This window comes from Larus michahellis, chromosome 1 (genome assembly GCF_964199755.1).
Source record: "Larus michahellis chromosome 1, bLarMic1.1, whole genome shotgun sequence".
Taxonomy (NCBI): Eukaryota; Metazoa; Chordata; class Aves; order Charadriiformes; family Laridae; genus Larus; species Larus michahellis.
Genome location: NC_133896.1, coordinates 192,669,051 through 192,689,818, shown reverse-complemented (window position 1 = coordinate 192,689,818; position 20,768 = coordinate 192,669,051). Strand labels below are relative to the sequence as shown.

Sequence of the window (20,768 nt, the reverse complement as noted above, 5' to 3'; positions counted from 1 at the left end):
GTTTCCCCTAGAAGAAAACCAGCAGGAACTTGCGACAGAGCCCAGCCAGCCCAGGAGCCTCAAAGGTGTCCTTGTCACCGGCCCGTGGAGTCGGGCACAGCGTGGGGCTGCGTCCCCCGGGGTGGCGGACAAGGGACACGGAGGAAGCCCTGGCCACATCGGTGCGTATTTGCCTTTCTAAGCCAAGCCCTGCTCTGGAGGGGGCTTCGCCGCGCACCACCCAGCCGCCTCCGCGACCAGCGCAGCCCCTCCTCGCCTTTAAACCATTTACTGCCTTCAAATCGCCCGGGGCAGGGCGCGCAGGCTGCGTGGAGGATGCGCGGGGGGGCGCCGTTCCGGCGGCCGCCCAGCGGGTGGCGCTGTCGAGTCGCCGATGGGGCTGCGCGGGCGACTGCGCGGGGGGTGACGGGGAGATGCGCGGGGCTGCGCGGACGGACCGAGGAGCACGGCCCGGCGGCCCCGCCGTGGGTGGCGGGAGGCGGCGGGGCGGGTGAGAACCTTTGGGGGGTATCGGGGCGGGGGGTGGGGGGAGTGAAAAGGTGGGAGGAATTAAAAGCGGAAAAAGTGATGCTGAGAGGGTCTTGGCGTCGGGGGGGGGTTGGGGCGGGGGAGGGCGGGATTCGTCCGCAGGGGTATGGAATAAGGTGGGGGAAGGAGAGGAGGGAGGGAGGAGGCAGAGAAAGGAAGAAAAGAAAAATAAATGAAAAAAGGAAGAAACTTCTCTGTGCTCCCCCCCACCCCCACCCCAACTTCTTCGGAAAATCAAAATAATTAAGTCAACTCTTGCTATTTTTTTATTGCTATTAAATGTCCGCCCCCTTCCACACTCTCTGCTGGGATCGAAAGTGGAGAAGCTCAAATACTACGGGAAGGCTATTTTCAAATATAATATTTGCAAAACTCCCAAAGCACTGGAAATCTCAAGAATGGGTTGCCTGAGGCTTTCAGCCCAATTTCTGAATTATGCCCCCTCTATAAATAGGATGGGTTTTTTTTAACCACTATAACTATGTCAAGAGACAGGTTTCTTTTTTTAATCACATAGTTACTTTGATGACACCACAAGTACAGCTCTGCCTTCGCTAGTGGTAACATGTACCAGTATAGCATCTACCTCTCCTGACGAGGAAAAAATTACACCAGTGAAGAAAAGCCTTACAACTGGTGCCAAACCGTAGGCTCGTCAGGAAAACTACGCCACTTTTACGGTCTCACAACATCCAACAGGTAAGTTTTGTGTTCGGAGTCACACTGATGGGCTCAACATAGCAGCAGTATGAGAGAGTACAAAATGGAGTATCATTTGGTCTTGCTCATTTTAATGGCAGTTTTGGAAATGCTGGAGGTTTCCTACAGAAAATCAGAGGAAGGAAAGATGCTCCGTGCCTTAATAATAATCTTTAACCCAAAGACTTTACTTGTTGAGTTTGAGTTTGTTTTTTTTTTTTTTTTTTTTCCAGGAAATAATGTTTTCCAGCTTTTCTTCTATTTCTTTGCTATTTTCTTCTATTTCTTGTCTCTTGGAAGATTGTTAGCATTGCGATGCCCAAGCCCTGGGTTTCGTTTGTTCCCGGCCCATTGCACACCAGTGAGGATGGGCACAGAACTGCCAGGAGACACACAGTAATACCCATGTGCACACGAAGGAAAGCTAGAATAGCCCACTTCCCAAAAGGAGCTGCTAATCATTTTCAGTTTTCCTTTTTAAATAACTGCTGGTGAGTCAGGCATGACATGGCTCCCGTAATCTTCACAGATAATTAAGCAATTCATACCTTGTATCTGTGGGTAGATGCTGCTGTCAAAACTCAGGCCCATTCTGGAAGTGGATGAAGTGCTTTCTTTGGGAAAAAAAACCAAAAACAAACCCACCCCTCTTGCTTTCTCCCACCTTTGATTAAGTAATCTTTAATACTAAAACTGTGCAGTAGGGAAATTTGCTTGTGTGGGCCATCGTTTTGGAAGCTGATGCGACAGCTTGTTGCACGACTTTTCTCTGTACAATTTCACTGGGAGGAATGCAAGAGATGGGCAGAGGCAAGAAGCTTTTGATTTTTGTTACTATAAGTTGACAAAATACAGCTTTGTCAGTTCTGATGTTCCACTGACAACCAGCGTTTCACACCTCTGTAGCACAGGCTGAGGTGTCCCGAATCTGAAATGGGTGGACTCCATACGAAGCCAGGCTCCTGCTGACACCCGTCCCACTGCATCTGACGGCATCGATGTCAGAGTGAGCAGGGAGAAGCCTTGCTCCCTGCACAGGTTACCATTCACCTGTGTTAACAGGATATTCTGAGTAATACCCGTTGTCTTCAGTTTCCTAAACTTCTTTGCATGGAGAGTGTTGTCCCAAATATCTGCATCATCAAGGAGCCCCTCAAGGGCCTCAGGACATCTGGACTCTGAGACAGCAATAGGAAACTTGTGCTAGGGATGAAACAGGCTGCAGTGTCGAACCCGACGATTAAAAGAGATCCAGACTCTGCAACACAAGGACATAAATTAAACCGGGTAAAAAATAAGGTTAGACTCATGGAACCTCAGTTAGAGGTGAAAAACAGTCTCTGTCTTCCTTTTCCCCCTAGTGAAATAGAATGATTTCTTTCATAACTGCACTGTCCAAACCACTTCTTAGATCCATGGCTTATTTCCATTATTTTAGCGAAGGTGTGTCTCGGTCTGCACGTAATATTTGAAGTAGGGGGGACTTCTAGCACTTTCCAGGTTGGCTAGTCCATAACCACGTAGAATAGTGCCATGGAAGAACAACTGCTCAGTGTCATGCAAAGGGAGGAAAAATTGAATACAGTTAAGAAAATGCAGATGCAACCCAAATATTGGGAGGATTTTTCCAACTGCTGGATGTTGCAGATGGTGGAAGAGTCCCTCCAGAAAATATTGGTTCACCCTTCATCCTGGCACACGCTGAACTCATCTGAACAAAGCAACAGCAGACACTAGAATTAGTCAAGGAATCAAACAGTTTTGAAACACTAGATAGAAAATCTCATAGACCATTTCTAGGTATTTCTCCCCCCACCCTTTTTTTTTAATTTATTTTAATGAGAAAAGCAGTTATGTTAAAAACATCATGGGGAGTAATTCTGAACTGGCAGAGAGATGGGATAGATGATTGAACAGATTCTTTCCACCTCCACATTTTGTGATCTATGAACTCACCTTTGGGAAAATTTTCTCATTTCAGGCTGAGTTTCACTACCCCAGGGTTGTCTGGGGTGGGATATTTAACCTGAGCAGCATTAACACTACCACCGCGCTTTGGCTTTAAAAGTTGGTAAGATGTTTCGTCACTAAGAGACTTCGTCACAAAGTGACTTTTCTCTGATTTGCTTTCTTCCTGGATGCCTCCCTGTAATATTTTCTCCTAGTGCTTCACACTGCAAGCCAGAGATGCTACTGTTGGCTGGACGTGCTGGAGACCAAACTTGCTCCGCAGCCAGCCTGACGTTTGCTGCACCAAGTCCTCTGTGACTTCCTTTTGCTTCCCGTCCTATTCCTCTCAGGCAGAAAGCTCATATGAGGGACACCATTGAAATATGATGTCCAGTGCAATTTCTAAGGAAAACCCCATCTTTCTGGCCCCCAGCGGATGGTCCCGTTGTCAAAGACTGAGTTATTTGGAAGCCCTGAGAAGTCCTGCAGCTCCATGCTGCTGTGAACACCAGATTAGTGCTTAGTGAGCATGGCTGTGTCCTCAGCCAGTAATCCTGCTTAATGGGACTCACCGTAATGCAGGGTAACTGGGTGGCAAGCGTCCAAGTCATTCTTTTTAATTAAGGAATCCGCAGAGAAGTTCACATGGGATCTAATGACTCAAAACACCGTGTTTCTGCAGAGAGCAAACAGCGAGCTAGGAGCCTTCAAAGCGTGAAAGGAGGGGACTGGTATCCCCAAAAGCAGCCCAAGGCATTTGATCAGGCACCTGGGAACCAGGGCCGAGAACAGTTTGTAGGAGTGACAGTCTGGGGACATGTGGCGATGTCCCCAGCCCTGCAGAAGGCTCAGGGAGGTCCCCAGCCGCAGAGTGACTGGTTTTCCTCTGGGTTCACTCCCATGCAAGCCACTTCTGTCACAGACAGCACGCAAGTGTTGCTTCATCTGGGTTGGTTTCTTCTGGACACTTGATTTTTCTCCAAGCAACTGCATTTATAGCCAAAAGTCCGGGACCCAGAACAATGTCTAATTTAGTTTACAGCTCAGAGGGTGTAAGGAGGAAGTAATGTGGATCTCAGTTCAGGAAAAAACAACAAACTGGAAAAAGAGGCAGAAGAGGACATTCACCCATTTCAGCTAGAACAGTTTGTCATCACATGGTGCTAAGTGGTCAACATCAGCCTGAGACTCCAGCGGTCCACAGCTTTTCTTCTTATTCTTATTAAACCTTCCAAATTAGAGAGGGTGCAAATTTATGTAAATAACAGTGTGTAACATATAATTCTTCTTGGCGCCAAGAACTGAGAAACTAGTAAAATAATTTAAAAAACAAATAATGAAATAATCAGAGAAGTCTCATTGCATTTGTGTTTGTTTTCAGACCGGAGCTTTGTGGCTCGGAGAATGGATCCACTGACCTTTCGCTTGCGTGCTCTTCAGCTCCTGCTCTGCCACAGGCCAAGTGAGTGCAAGTGAGCTCCGTGGTCCTCCCCAAACCCCAACATGCGCAGGCTCCAGTGATCAGGAGCCTATGCTGGTCTTGCCACAGATTTCCTGTGCGGTCTTGGATAGGAAGGTGTCTGTGTGCCTCAGTTTTTCCATCTGTAAAATAAGAATGATGTTACACTGCTTCACCGGCGCAGCTAAATTTCTGCTTAAAAAGCAGTCTGTGACCTCTGGATGAATGGCGGTAATGAGCTGTTTGCCTTATTTATAAGTATCATTTGGTGTGATATAAATATTTTTTTGCATTGTGCATGCTGTGTTTATTTTGTGCAAGTGAACGCAACCCCAACGAAAGCGAGAGAGCGAGTATTTTGCTTTCCCACATAACTCAACCAGCGTTCCTGAGTCCTGATCTCTAACACCTCTGCTATTGCAGTCCTGGGCCCCTCTTGAGCAGAAACTGCTGATCGTGCCAAATTCTCTGGTGTTTTGTAATGTGGGCTAACATGCGCCGGGGTTTGGATGAGACCAACAGGCTCATTTTCACTTAAGGCCTGCGGCAGCACTGGAGCTGGAGAGCACAGAAGTGAAAGGTCAGTGTATCCCTTCCCTAAGCCACACAGCTCCTGTTTGAAAACAAATAAAAACATCACGTGACTGCTATGATTTAAAAAAAAAAAAATTTAATAGCTTTATTCCCTTTCTTCATCCAGAAAGTCCACTTTACACCAAAAGGAAAGTTAGATGCCTGTACATTTGCACTGTTCCTTCCTTGGAAGGTTTGCTTGGAATAAGAAAAACTGTAGACCTATTACATTTCTCATCTTTCTAATTTAGTGTGTCTCAGTCCATGTGTATAGTACTAGCCAATATTTAGATGTCTTTCTGGAACAAAGTTGGTGAATACGACCATGCACTTTGAAAAATTAAGGTCCGAATAGACACTGACAAGTGATTAAGTTACCACAGCCTAATGAGTGTCTCTAGAGAATGATTAAAGTGAGCACTTAACTCGGGTGGGCTGGGAGCATGCGCACAATCAATTACTATGGCTTGGTAGATGAAGAATAAATTGTTAAACCACAATAAATTGACAGTTTGCCATGTCCATGCCCTGAAGGACATGATGGTATCCCCTTTCCACTTCCAAAGGGTGCTCTCAGCTGCTTTTCTAGGTTCCCTCTGGAGTCTACCAGAGAGGCAGGCACTCACAAGGGGGGAGATGATCCCACTTAGTTTGTGCACCTGTTTTGGAACAGTAGAAATCAAACTCTGATGGCTAAAGATGGTGAGATGAATCCCCCACAAAATACCTGAAGTGGCATTACTATCAGAACTCCTTCTTTTTTTGAAGAGACGTAGCCATTGAGTACTAGATCCCCCAGATCTGGCGTACCAGTGGTTAAGTAAAAACCCAGAGGAGGAGACACAGTAGTCCTAAACCTCAGTAACTACCTCTAGCAACGAGGACAATGGACAACTCTCTGCTGCTACTGACTGAAAAAAAGTAAAGATTGATCCTATGTGCCTCCTCACCTTAGAGTTCAACAATAACATCAAATTACTTCCCAAACAACTGTGAAAAAGCTATACAACCTGGAATCTCATCCACTGTTGTTCTTCTGTTAAAAGAGCCACAAATTAAGGAATACTGGCAGGCTGATAATATCTGACGAGGGCACTGGTACTGAAGAATTACCAGGTTCATCAGAACCATCTCCAACACCCCTTGTTAACTAAATACCTTCTATTAATACCTTTCTGCAAGCTACAACAGACTTCTGCCATAGAATACACAACGCAAACCACCTCTACATCAACACTTGTAAATCAACAATCCACATCATGATAGCATCAAAACTTGACTTGAATATTCTTGAGTGGGACCAATATATAGCGTATCGGCCTGAAGGCAATGGCAGCCTTATTTACTTTATTCTCACTCACAATTTTACTTTCAGTAGCCCACATTTCCTCCAGCATATGAGTGGACACGTGAGCGTTAAAATGACTTGCAACATGCCAACCTTTTCATGGGACACCTGTAGAAGGATTTCTAAGTAAGTTTATAAATTCTGTCACCAAGGCCAACCTGTACCTAAAATGACATATTCATCGTTTGATCTGGAAACCCAGATTTCCATATCAATTCGTACCACGAATTTGATAATTATTACCGTGCTACTCCTCTATCTCTGGGATAGCCTAGTCAAGTATAATTTTCCTGGACACTATGGATAACATCAAAAAAGGTAATCCCCAGAATAGAATGTGTGTGTGTATATATATCTATATATACACATTATGCATAATATTCATATACAAAACCTACAAACCAGCTTAGCAACTCAATATACCCATCAAACATCTGAGAGAGTCGGTAATGCAGCCAAGCTCTCATATACCACTGCCACCACCACATTTGCTTTGAGAAGAACACTGTTGTGGACGACCTAATGATGTAAGAAGAACTGTTTCTCAACAAGTATATTACTTGAGACAGCCATGTCATGTTTTTGAAGGAGCCATCCAAGCACCATATAAAGAATTACTTCAATACTAAAAGACAACCCACAAGGACATTTTTTCTCCAGTTATTACATACCATGACAGCCTGGAACTTACATAGAAAATCACTGAGCAATTGCAGCTTAAGCTTATATCTAGTTATAAACTCAGTGTTGCCTTCCAAAGACCTGGTACCAAGCTCACCGAAATCAATGCAATATGAAATTGGGGGGCATTAAAGGAGATACTATATGGAACGTATTGCACGGCATCGCCTCATCATGAGCAGCATGGTATAAAGAGGGTATCTCAGTCTGTGGCAAGGTAAACAGATCCAATCCCAGAAACAGCGATTAACAAAGAAGCATGAAGCTCCAGAAGTCTGAGTCAAGTAGTCACTAAAAGCATTGGATACTGTTGAGAGGTTTATGAAAAGCATGAAAATAGGTTCTGATGAGATCACTCACCATTTTCATCTCTAGTTGCATCAGAAAGACTGCAAAAAAAAAAAAAAAGTTTTGTGTTAGTCACTGGGACTTCTGCTACAGGTACAACGAGAAATGCGAAGATGCAGAAGAAGGACAACATGGTGTTGTTCAACTTCTGTGAAACTTTGAATCTATTTGACTGAGATCAGGAGTGCAAGTTAAGTTTTGTATTAGAAGCCAATCTACTACATTATAGTCTGCCTGACTAACATTGCTCTTATTTTTGGTGGCTAAGGTCTTTCCTTGCAAGAGAAATACAGAGCTGCTGGAGTTATTGCTGCCCTGGATATAACATCTCACCCTATGGTACTTGCATTCCAATTGAAATGAGGTTTTGATCTGACAGAATTTATCATGAGCCAAATTTGAGCAGCTACAGCCGCAGGCCCCTTGAGCACCTTACAGAGAGAAGGCAGAAGAACAGGAAAGCTCCGTGATGGTGACTGAGCAGCTGGGTGGGAAGCCGTACTGATGGAGTCCCTTGTACTCGTTCTTCGTCAAACCTCGGCAAAGGTTTACAGTGAACAAGCAGGAGATCCCTTCCCTACTCAGCGTGGCATATTTGTATCTGGTAAAGAATCAGGTGGATTCATATTTTGCTGTAATTGAGGAAAAAAAAAGGATATACACTCTACTGTATGCATGATAGGTGTAATGGCATAATTGGAGGAATGTTTCCCCTCCTTTCTGGATGTAAATTGCTCTAAAAATATAAGAGAATGTATTAAAAATTATTAGAAATTATTAGAAAAAAGAAAGAAAAGTTCTTTCAGCTCAAGAAGGACAGGGAACTGCTGGAGAGGGTGCAGCAGAGAGCTACCAAGATGATTAGGGGACTGGAACACCTCTCTTATGAAGAAAGACTGAGGGACTTGGGTCTCTTCAGTCTGGAAAAAAGACGGCTGAGGGGGGACCTTATCAACACTTATAAATACTTAAAGGGTGGGTGTCAGGAGGATGGGGCCAGGCTCTTTTCAGTGGTGCCCGGGGACAGGACAAGAGGTAATGGGCACAAACTTGAGCATAGGAAGTTCCACCTAAACATGAGGAGGAACTTCTTTACCCTGAGGGTGTCAGAGCCCTGGAACAGGCTGCCCAGAGAGGTGGTGGAGTCTCCAACTCTGGAGACATTCAAAACCTGCCTGGATGCGTTCCTGTGTAACCTGCTCTAAGTGACCCTGCTCTGGCAGGGGGGGTTGGACTAGATGATCTCCAGAGGTCCCTTCCAACCCTATGATTCTATGATTCTTTACTGAAGAAAGTAAAGCAAATGAGCAGGCATGGATTTATCACTGTGAGGGGAAGAAAAGTAAGAGAGAACAGAAAGGAAGGAGGGGGGAGCACATGGAAAAGAGAAGTGGCACTTGTCTGCTGGGAGGAAGGTTGTCTTTTCCCAGAGAGGGAATGAATCACTTTATCTCCTACAACAATTTTTGTCTTGAACAAAACAAAGTGGCAAAACCCACAGAACTTCTCCAGAAACTGCCTGAATGGAAATTGAGGTGAAATCTCTGTGGGCTACAACTCGAGCATCCATCAAAGATGTGGAGAAGGAGGAGGAGGAGGAGTCAGCAGTCCAGAGTGCCGAAAGGGAGGTGAGCCTGAAGGGTGGCACTGCCACAGTCATGGCCATGGAGGAAAGCCTGGAACAAGCAGTGATGCACAGAGCCCAGATCCAGTGACCTCTATGATCAGGCCACGTATCACAAGCTAAAGTGCGTCCATTATCAAAACCTCGTGACTTGTTTGCTAAAACTTTACTCAAAGCCATTTTAAAATGGAGAAGAGACATCTCTGCTATGTGGTCTTTTCCAGACTTATCCAGGGAGGAAGTTTCTCTGCCCCAAAGCTCTCTCCAGAGATACTCAGGGTAGCTCAAAGTATCACTACAGAACTGTGTTTGTCATCTATGGGTCACTTCAATTTTTGTCCACTTTGGTAGGTCTATGTGAAAATTCAGTATGGTGAAACTGAATTAATAAACACCCATATTTTGGTACCACTGAAATTACTTAAAATATGTTCATGAGCTGTGTCTCATTAAGGGCAAATATAAAAACAAAATGGAAATTTTTTTAGTGTAAGCAGTTTTCAACTTCTAAATGAACAAGAAAAGGTTTGAAGATTTTTAAAAAGTAAAATATCTCTATGTTTTCAAATCTCCTTACTTAAAAAAGGCTTATCAGATCAGCCTTAAACTTTCCAAAAATATTCTTCTTTGCCAAGAGACCACACGTTAAGTTTCAGGTGGGAAAAAATTTGGCTTAAAAAAGAAGAAGAAAAAAATATAGGGTCTTAGAATAAAAATCAACATGGAACTGCTACTGTAGTTCCATTATAAAGACTCATAAAAAACATTTCCAGTTGCTCTCCAGTAGGTCTGATTTCCATAAGTAAAGCCCCACTTTATTTCTTCCACAGTTCCTTATGGGTCTTTAAGGAGCTATGAAAACTCTCTTGCCAACAGGGAATTTCTTGCAGAAATAAAGTATCTTAGGCAACATTTTTTTATAGATCTGGAAACGTATTAATGATTAAAGGCCTGATCCTTCAGAGCTGAGTGTTTGCAGTTTCCATTGGCTTCTGCGGGAATGACAGATGCTGGGCACCTTTTCATATGAGGTACAATATCTGCATACCCCTACTCTGTGATTGCACCAGGCTTGTGAAAAACCTCAGTGCTTGCCCTCCAAACCGCACAGGGCAGGTCCCCGTATTCAAACCCAAGACTTTCAAATTCATGACTCCGGTCCTTAAGATCATGGGACAGACTTAAAATTCATGAGCTTTTTCTGGTTTTATGTGATTTGTGAATTTAAACCTCTTTTCTTAAGTAAGTTTCTTGCCTTTCAGGTTTTCTCCGCAGGAATCCAGGCTGGAAATTCACTTTTGTTTAGAACAAAGTAAGGTTTTCCTTGCTGCCGCCCGTCTCCTGCAGCCGGGGAAAAAAAAGAAAGAGGCCAAACATCACAGGACGTGGTATGGGACTACCGGAGATGGCCGCTGTGAGGCTAACTCATCCTCCTCCTTGCAGGTCTGTCGCCGTGATCCTGCCCATCCCGGCACAGCCCCGCGGTGCCGCTTTCTCAGCGCGTTCGGCTGGGGACACAGGATCAGAGCAGAACAAAATCTGTGGGAGGCAGAGCTGCAGCTGCTGGAGGAGCTTATTTTATCTGTCAGCAGCTGTACATGAACCCTCTCTACTGCAGGATAAAATCTGACAGAGAGGCATAAGTCCTGACAGAGAAAGTTTTATGTACTTTAAAGTCCCCATCAACCTGTCAATGCATAAATGGCCACATGCAATGTAAGTGATGATTAAAAGTGATCCAAAAGAAAGCATTTAAAAACCAAATGAACCTACCCGCTACACCAGATCTACACCAGAGCTTCTTGATAAGTTAAACTGTTTTTAAGTCGCAGAGATCAGCAACTAAAGGTCTGCCTGCCAAAAGGCATTTTAGACATTCAGCAGATTTCCTATTAAAATGTAAGATAAGAAACCATCAAAATGTACATAAAAAAGACCCCAGTCAAGTGTGTAAAATTTCTTGAGGAATCGAGGAAAGCGTGTCCCATTTGTGGGACTGCTTCCAGGGGCTTCTCCCTCTCCTTCAGCTTTTGTGCTTTTGTGTTTATGGCAAAAAAGCAGTTTACAGTTGGAACAGCTACATTCAGCCTGCAGCCCAATAGCAGCTCCTTCGCTAGGAAGGATATTTATTATTCCTGGCACCTTTAATTGCCTGGTTAATCTGTGTAACCAATAACCGTAATCCATGTAATCCCACGGCCCTTTCACTTGTCCTTTATCGACCAGGCAGGTATTCGTTATGGTGGTGGTTGTGTTCTTCCCTCCAAGCAGGCTGTCAGCTCTTCACACAAGAGGATTTCCTACCATGCTACGCGTTTGCACAGCGCCGGCACAACGGAGCTGCCGGCTTGAAGCTTTCAAGGGCTACCAGAGAAAAAAAACCAGATATCTCTGCAGCCACCCTAGGTCCATTTGCCAATTTATATCAATAAAGCTGGAAGACAGCAAGGGAATGAGGAGAAAAGTGGTATTTTGTTTAAAAAAGAAAAAGAATAGAAAATCAGCCATCGTGAAGAACCAGTCTCTATCTTTCTCATAGTGCTCTCTGACCTCTGGGTAATCTCCTCCTGGGGAAGTACTGGAAATAAACTCTTAACTTTTCAAAGACAAAAATCAGCTGTCATTGCCTTCTGTAAGGCAATGACAATTAAGTCAGTGTCTTATATTTCCCCGGAATTTTTCCATCAATATAGGGCACTGACTTAATTGTGTCATTCAAATCACATTGTAATTGTGAGTCAAAAATGTAATTCTTGGTTTACCTGCATTTCTGTACCACTGAGGCCAACGCATGCGCCTACTGCTCCAGTGATACATCCGTATGGATGTATGCTCTAGACCTACACACAGAATAAATGGCTGTGGATATTTGTCAGGCTGCTGCTAGGAGTGGCCTCATATTTTTTGGATAAGCTTCAGATAAAAGTCTAAACATCTGGATACTTATAAAAATCATCCAGAGCTCCTGGATGTCGAGGCTTTTCTGTCATTCATTTGGACGCGTATGTGAAATTGTCAGTGGGCACAGAAGTGCTGTAATGCGAGGGGTAATCAGCCAATGGACAGAAATAGGAATCAGATGTCTTTCAAATAAAACTCGCCTCTCCACCAGCAATCCTCCAGCGAATCTCCCACACCTGTGGATGAGGGGTTACGCTGCTGTTACTGCCATTCAGAACTCTTTTAATGCTGGACGTATTTTTAAAAGACAGCTCTCGCAGCTTATAAAGCAAGGTTTTGGCTTAGGCTAATGAAAAGCATTAATGTACTGTGGGAGGTGGAGAGAGAGAAAGATTATAATTAAATCTCTGCACTCCTCTCCCGTCTCTAAGGGCTTGGATAAGAAACAGTTCTGCTGGGCAGCTGAATTTGAGCTAAATAAGATAGCGGGGGGAGGGAGCCTTCTTGGTGGTTTCATATAGGCTTGCACATGTGGTAGGGCCAGGGAACATTTCTGATGAAAATAAAATTGTTCTGGGCTCAATCCAGCTGAAAATACCGACAGCCTGCCGGGCCCCGCAACTTTCATAAGGTTGCAGATCCTGGCTCCTAGCAGGAAGCTTGGCCCAGCTGCCGTGGAAGGCCCAGCAAGCAAAACAATAGTTTTATGCCTGAAAGTTGCGCATCCAATGGGGAGAGACAGGAGGTGTTGTGCCAACACGCTCCCTCTCTCACAACGCTGCCAAGGTCGGGCTCCTTCTTGTGCCTTCAGTCCCCCTGACCTACAACCTGCGAGTGCGGCCAAGAAGTCGCTTGGGAGCCTAAAGTTGGAGGCGGTTTCTCCTCTGCTCGTAAAAAATGGCTGGTGGGTCTTGGTATCTCACAGGCTGGTGGTCATAACTGGTAATGGCCTCCCGCAGGATGAACGTGATTCTCCCCTCATTCTCTCCCCTGTCTCGTTTTTTACTATCAGCTTCTCTTGAGTTTGATTTGACCTTGAAGAGCAAATGTTTTGTTGAAATGATTTACAATTTATGTTAATTTATATAGTGCCCTTTATGTACATCACAGGCAGGTCTTTATACAAGTAAGTTTGAAACAATGTAGATGCCACATGCCAAAAAAATACAACTATTGAAAACAGAAGAGTAAAAGACCCCAAACAACGTTTTAAAACTTCTGAGGGAATTTGATATAAAAACTTTTTTCGGTGTGGAGGGGGGTGTTGGATTCCACAGCTTTGGATTGCCAAGAGATGTGTTTCATCTGAGACTGAGCCTACGGTGGACAACGAAAAGTAAGTTCATAAGCTTGGTTAGCTGTTGGAGACATGGGCAACAAAAATACTTTAAACTCAGTGCTATAGAAGTAATCCCTGCAGCTGCCTGGATCAGAGACTCAACTCTACATCCTCTCAGCTTTTGCGTCTCATCACCCTAAAATCACCAGTGGGCCAGAACTTCTCACATCATGACAAGCTGGCCTGTTCTAGGAGAAGAAAGGGGCAAAATGAGCAGAGTCAGTTCATCTTGCTGACACACAATCAAATCCAGCTCCAAAATTGTGCTCTAAGCTTCTTTTAAAGGGGAAAAAGCAAAGTTCCTACCAACACACAGCCCTGATCCTGGCAACTCTGTGCCTTCCTCAGGGTTTCACTGACTTAAAGTGCTCCAGACGAATAGAAAAACCCATAGCCACGCTGACAACACCTATGGAAAGTTAGTTTTCTCCAGAAAATTGCAAGGAGTGATCACAAGCACAGAAAACATGGAATATAATGAAAATGAAAAGTAATGTTGAAGTAAAACCAGGCTGTTAGTTAGTGCCCCTTATTGTCTCTTTAATCACTGATTAAGCCCTTGTACTCACGACCATTTCATGTGATTTGAAACAGCAGTAATTAGTCCCCATCCAAAAGAGTACTTAGACTCACACCTTAACTCTAAGTATCTGCAGATCTCTGCTGAAGTCCCTGTGAGGACTGGCACCCTGAGATGCTGCCCACACACTTGCACGCTGGACCGAAGCCTGCATTTTCCCTCTCCTGAACTGCAACGGTGCTTTTTTCCTGTGACCATGGAATTAACTTGGAAATTCGCCCCCACACAGACGTCCTGCCACTCTTTTTTTCTGCTCCAGCAAAGCTCACTCCAATGTTTCAGCTGCGGTTGCACAGCAGGCCTGATTCTCTACTGAGAAATTTGCTCTTGATTTCAGTGTTTTCCGGATCGGACCTCAGCAAGCACAAGAAATCTAATAAGTATGTCTGTGTGTTTTCAGAGGTGCTCAGCATCTTGGACTATCAGATCAGTCCCCCTTTAGAAGCATAGATTTGAAGAGTATGGAAATACCATTTTTATATGTCCATATACACACACTCACTCCATACATGCATATATATATATATATTATTATTACTATTTCACCAGAATTATGCAAACCTGTTACCTGATCAAAGCGCGAGCCAGTATTATTTTAACGATGGAAACCTTTGCTTTTCTCTGCAGTTGTCTTTGTTGAACAAAGCCAAGACAACATTTTATCAGAAATATATGCAGACGTGATCCAAATGACATGGAGCCCTGTTAAGCACAGAGAGGGATTGTACTCTCAGTTATACCAATGTAACTTCTGTTCAAGACAAAAGATCCCTCTGATCTTACATCAGGCAGATGTACTTCTTCTGAGCAAAAGACATAAAAGACTTGTCAGAACTTGTGCACCTCAGTGGGATTTATATCTCTGTAAGTGGGCCCGTTTGAGTTGAAGATGTATGTGTGTACATTCGTAGCGGGAGCTATTCTTCTCCCCCTAAGTGCAACACACGGGTTGGACGTGATTGCATTACGTCTAAAAATGTAATAAAATGTTTTGCCTGTGAACATGCAATAAAACACTTGCACTTCATTTTATGGGACGGTATTTGTGTGTAACCTGATTCTTACATTATAACACATTGCAAATTTAGTATAAATGCTCTCTCACTCCAAAGTGATAGTGTGCATAGCAGGATGATTCACAGGACAAAACAAGAGCCTTTTGCTCTTGCAAACACAATCGGAAAATAGGCTTGAGCTCTCTGAAGAAATGCACTGGATGGGTTCAGACCCAGGGCTCACTGGTTTGCACAGCATTCCGCAGGAGCTTGGTAGCATCACCTGGTGAAGACCCAGGACCAAGGTCCCAGCGGTCCGTGGCTTCCTGGAAGAACAATCTTCCTTTAATTCCACCTTGCAGCTTGGCCCATAATGTGCAGAAGTTACATAGAACGCGTTTCATTTGTAGGAATGGCACTGCCACACTACATCTTGGACCTGCTGTCTAGCGAAGGGATGGTTAATTTTAAAGAAATGCTGTCTGAAGGCCACATCTCCCTCCACATCCCATTCAGCTGCTCTTTTTTGCTGCAGTACCTGCCCTCCATGCATCGCACTGGGAAGGAATGTGTTGTCTCCAGATGGTCCTGAGAAGGCTCTGAGAGTCCCTCTGCCCTGGGTCAGGACAGCCAGCAGTATTTCAGACCAGATAAAAGTTGCCACATGATGGAGTCAGGACCGCCTGTAAAAGGTTGTGAGCACAGTGCAGCAGGACAGGGGTGCAATATGAAGGACACCGCGAAAAGGGAGGGCAGTGGTGAGACAGCATGGGCACCACATGCCTGGTGTAAGTCCTGGGTAGAAGGACACATCTTAGAATCATAGAATCATTTAGGTTGGAAAAGACCCTTGGGATCATCGAGTCCAACCATCAACTCCACTCTACAAAGTTCTCCCCTACACCATATCCCTTAACACCACATCTAAATGAGTCTTAAACACATTCAGGGATGGTGACTCCACCACCTCCCTGGGCAGCCTATTCCAGTGTCTGACCACTCTTTCTGTGAAGAATTGTTTCCTAACGTCCAGCCTAAACCTACCCTGCTGCAGCTTGAGGGAACACAGGGAAGGAAGTTAATATCGCAATGTGTCAGGCAGCCTCTCGGAGTGGGCATGGCAGTTCTTGCTGTACATATGTATAGAAATGCATGTCACAGCATTAGTGACAGAATTTCACAGAGGAGCAAAAAGGGGTTGCTTTTTCCATCTTAAAATTAATTTCTTTATTGCTATGATAGCACACAATGACACTGTTCTCTCAGTATTTAGGTATTGAATTCCCCTTTTTGAGAGGGGACTTAGACTTGAGTGACCTGTGGTCCCACCATCTACGTACTGAGCCCTCTTTGTTATTTGTGCTTTTTGGAGAGATTATGCTCCCATGATTTATATAAAGAGTCTGCCTTCTTAGAGGGGATTTCATATGACCCCATGATCCCATTATTTAAGTACTAAAATCCTCCTTGTTAGAGGTTACTTTAACCACCATTTACACACTCAGCTCCACAGAATAGGGCTTTCCCCAGCAGTGTCAATAAAGTTAGCTTTTGTTCAAGTGCTCTTCCTCTCTGCAATTAAATCACACTTGAGAGGCAACACTCCTATTTTTTATAGCGTGCTCTCAGGCCTCCTGTGCCAGTGGCATGTTAAGCAATGCCCAAACCCAAGAGTGGATGTGACCACGGGTTGTGCAGCCTTGTCTGTGGCTGTGAATCCCACCAGTCAGGATGAGAGGGCAAGGGGACAGGACTGGGCACAAAATGGTGATCTCATCCTAAATGACTACGGTGAGGTCCTTAAATAACACATGCTCAGGCAAAACCCAAAGTCACCACCACTGAAAACTGATACAATGAAAAGAATTAGCTTAGAAATTAGTACATCCTTCTCATACCTTGTCTTTTTATCTCAAGCATTTCACATTTGTGAACTCTATGTGCTTTGTATGCAGTTATGCTAGTAGCATGAAATTAAAAGCTTTGATTTAGGGTGTTCAGGCAAATGATGGTTAATATAACTTTTGCAGAATAAATACTAGGACAGTTTTAACTATGTGTGGAGACAGGTTCTTGCAGATTTCACAGATCAGAAAGAAAATCCAGAAAGAAAAAAGCATAGCGAGAAATAAACCTTTCTAGAAGACCTTTACTGCATGGACCAAAGCACTTCAATTCCACAAACAAGAAAGGGAAGGAGAAAGGTAACTAGGAATAAAAAAACCAACAATGACAACATATAAGATGTGTCAGGAAAAAGATGATCTAGACACAAAGTATGGCAATGTGGAAAAGCAATAAGGAAAGTAAAGGCATAAGGAAATAAATAGGTCTATTAAATACCCATCTTTCCATTATAGAACTGTATAGATGGATCACGAAAGACAAAAAGGCCTATGAATGCTATAGAAATTTCAGTGTTTGGAGATGGCAAAAATTCTAATGGAGACATAGCTCGTGACGTTTGAAATAAATCATTCCACGAGACACTTCACAAGCAGTGGAAGGAGGCACATGCTGCTCACATGAGTATTACAGAGCAGTTTACCTACAGAGGCTATTAAAAATCACCTGCTCCAGAGGAAGATATATCTGAGGTTATCTTTGGCATATCAGCTTTGTATTTAAGAGACTTTTAAGAGATTTTAGTGTATCAGGGTAAATTCAGGTAACTGAGAGAAGATGTTGACTTTGTGCCAGGATTCATGAAAGCAAATAGGTAATTATAAAGAAAAGTAACGAGAGGTTCTCTCATCTGACAGAAAATTTAGGAAAAAAATGGAAGTGAAGAAGAGAAGAGGAAGTGGCATTCATCAATTAGAGAAGCAGATGCGTGAGTATAAGTCTTTTCTAATCTATTTGCAATTCCATTCTTTAAATTGTTCTAGATTGATGAAATTTATTATTTTTTTTAATAAAAAAGTTTGAAGAAATTGCTTTATTTGACCCCAAAGGAAATATTTTCCTTGGTATTCAAGTACAAAATGTTCTTACAAAAAAGCTGAAGCAAATTTTGAAATTAAATATTGCATATTGAAAGATTCAAATATTCCATTTTTAAAATGTCAACCCAATATTCTTCACCTCTTTTTTTCAGGTTCTCCTTGTACCCTTACCTATTTAGATACACTTGTCTTCAGCTGAAATAATGAGAAACTTAACTTGATTTCAGAAAATATATTGGTCTATTTCAGTTTGCATTTTTCATTGGGAAAAAGAAGGTTTAAAGAAACTTTTTATTCAACTGTAATAAGGAAATAACAGCTGAGGAAATATTGCCAATCAAGATGGCTTAAAGAAAAATAAACCATGTTAAACAAATGGGTTTCATTGTCTGATGATGGCTTATTGGTAAAAGGCACTGTATAGATGTAAAACATTTACTGAATGCTACTTGGTTTAACATCAAACCATGTATCTATGAGGACTGCAAAATACAGAATCTGTGAAGCAGTTCTGGAGTAGGTGAAGAACTGAATAATTGGCAGATCCTAAAATAGCATTTTCAGCAGGAAATCACATGCTAATGCGAATGTTTACAATAGAAATCCGTGCAAATTAGTACTGGTGATGATGCTTGTGTGTATTTCTGTTGGTAATGTAGAGGGGAATGCAAATTACTACTGAAAATGTCTTAATTACCTAACTCCCAGTACAGTGGTACATGATGGTGAGGGCAGGGCAGATGTACAAAATTATATGGACTTGACATACAAAGAGCATGTGTTTTAATACAGGTAAAACCCAGAAATCTGTGTGTAGGACTGAGGAAGACAAGCACGGCCACAGAGTCTGGGACTTGGGATGGGGCAGTGCCTCTGAGAAGGACTCGGGACTCATGGGCAAGGAGTTGCATTAGAGTTCCTGCTGCAATGCCGTAGCTAAAACAAGCCCTAAATGTAAAAAGACAGGAGCAACCAGTGGAAATATGAATATAATTTTACATTTGTACATAGCTGCAGGGACACAGATGTTGGAACATTAAGTACAGTTCTGGGCGTCCTGTATTTATAAAAAGATGTTGAAAAACTGAAGAAGATGCAAAAAATGAGCCAGGAAAAATATTCCAATGCTGGAAAAAAAATCCTGCACAGTGCAAGACATAAAGACCTGATCAAAAAGAGGAAGAATAGGTAATTTGAATGCCACACTACCCTGGGACTAAAGTGGAGATAGCTACTTTGATGAGCAACGGAGAGTAAAAAATGAAACAAATTCACAAGAGAAATAAAGCAAATATTTTGGAAAGCCGAAGTAACTTAAGTTATTGGCCCAAAAGTCTTCACCTCAAGACTAGATGTCTATATTGAAGACTGTGACTCAGAGAAACTCGAGGTAGACAACGTGATATGGAAGTAACTTGATTTTAGAAAAAAACCCAAGAAAACAACAAACAAAACCATGGCCAATTTTATCCCATGAAATTGGTCCTGATGATCTAATAGCCTTTCTGGGCACATCTGTACGACTCTCTGGATCTCTTATCTCTATGGATAACACTTTGTGGAGCAGACCCAAGTCTTCCTGCACATCCAATTTACCTTTTTGGTAAAGAACTGAGAGGACAGATAGTTGTGTAGCTCTTGCCAAAGCTAACAAGAAGCGTATCTTGTGCGAGGCAAAGCCCTGCTTGCAGAGAAATTTAAGCCAAAGCGATGTATAACTGCGAGCAAACGGTGAAGTCACAAACACCCTGGAACCCATTTTGCCTTCGGTTCCTCACCACTGTTGCATGGTTTTAAATGAGAGTTGAATTTGTTCAGGGCTGCTGATGCTCTCCATATGCACAACTGGTGCCTTGGCATTTCTAATGCTCCATGGTATTGGGGAGATAAAAGTTCTGTGATATTCTTGTCCCCCTTCTATAATGAAGCCGTTATCCCTAAGAGCTCATTTAAAACTGTGTCTCTGTGGGATCCTCTCCATCGATTCCTAAAGGCTGTAGTCAGTCTGTTCGAAATGGACCCAGGAACAACCTCACGCAGCCTGAATTCGTGTCCATGGTGGTTTGCTGTACCCAAAGCTCCCGGCACAATTTGAGTTACTGTCTTCAGAGAGGCCAGAGCCTTCAAAAGGTTTTATTCCTCACCCCTACAATTACTAACGTGGGGTCTTGAACACAATTTATACAAACTGACAACGCAGAAAAGGATTTGGGGATCATGTCTAAAATGATATAGAATTTGACCCTCAAAAATCCTTACTCGTTAGAGGGTTGGAATTTTCCTTTTCTTAAGAAAACATCCAACCCTCCTTTCTTTTTAAAAGTCAAAACATCCTGGAAAGCATCAATTATGTGCTTTAATTACAAAATAACGTTGATTGTACAGACACCTGTGCATAGCGCTCCATCCTGATACTCAGCTAACATGAAAACTCAGACAAACAGCCCTGTTAAAGTCAATGGGAAAACTTGCCTGGAGAGGGTAAAGTTTGCAGGATCAGATCATCTGCAGAGAGTTGCTTTGTTTCCAGAGATATTTTGTGCTTCACTAAGTAAAAAATGTCATCATATTTCAAAGTGAAATTTTGCAGGCCATTGATCTAGAATGTGAGCTGGTTCCTTTGGGTATTTTAGAAAATCAGAAACAACATATTTATTTAATTTAGAAAAATTACTTCCGTCCAAGGCTGTTTCTCAAGAAACATTCATGACAGCCTAAAACTTGCAAACTCGCTACATATACGTGCCAGGCATAGCATAAAGATAAATAGCTCAATATTTTGTGATATGAAATCTCCC

The 20,768-nt window shown here is 43.1% G+C and overlaps 1 long non-coding RNA gene across 1 annotated transcript; it reads left to right on the top strand.

Annotated features, from left to right (window-relative positions):
* Positions 1-383: 383 nt before the first annotated feature.
* LOC141734515 (uncharacterized) lies at positions 384-12,528 on the top strand. Its single transcript, XR_012584543.1, has 3 exons — positions 384-490; positions 1,046-1,227; positions 10,473-12,528. It is a non-coding gene; the product is annotated as an uncharacterized LOC141734515 (long non-coding RNA).
* Positions 12,529-20,768: the final 8,240 nt, after the last annotated feature.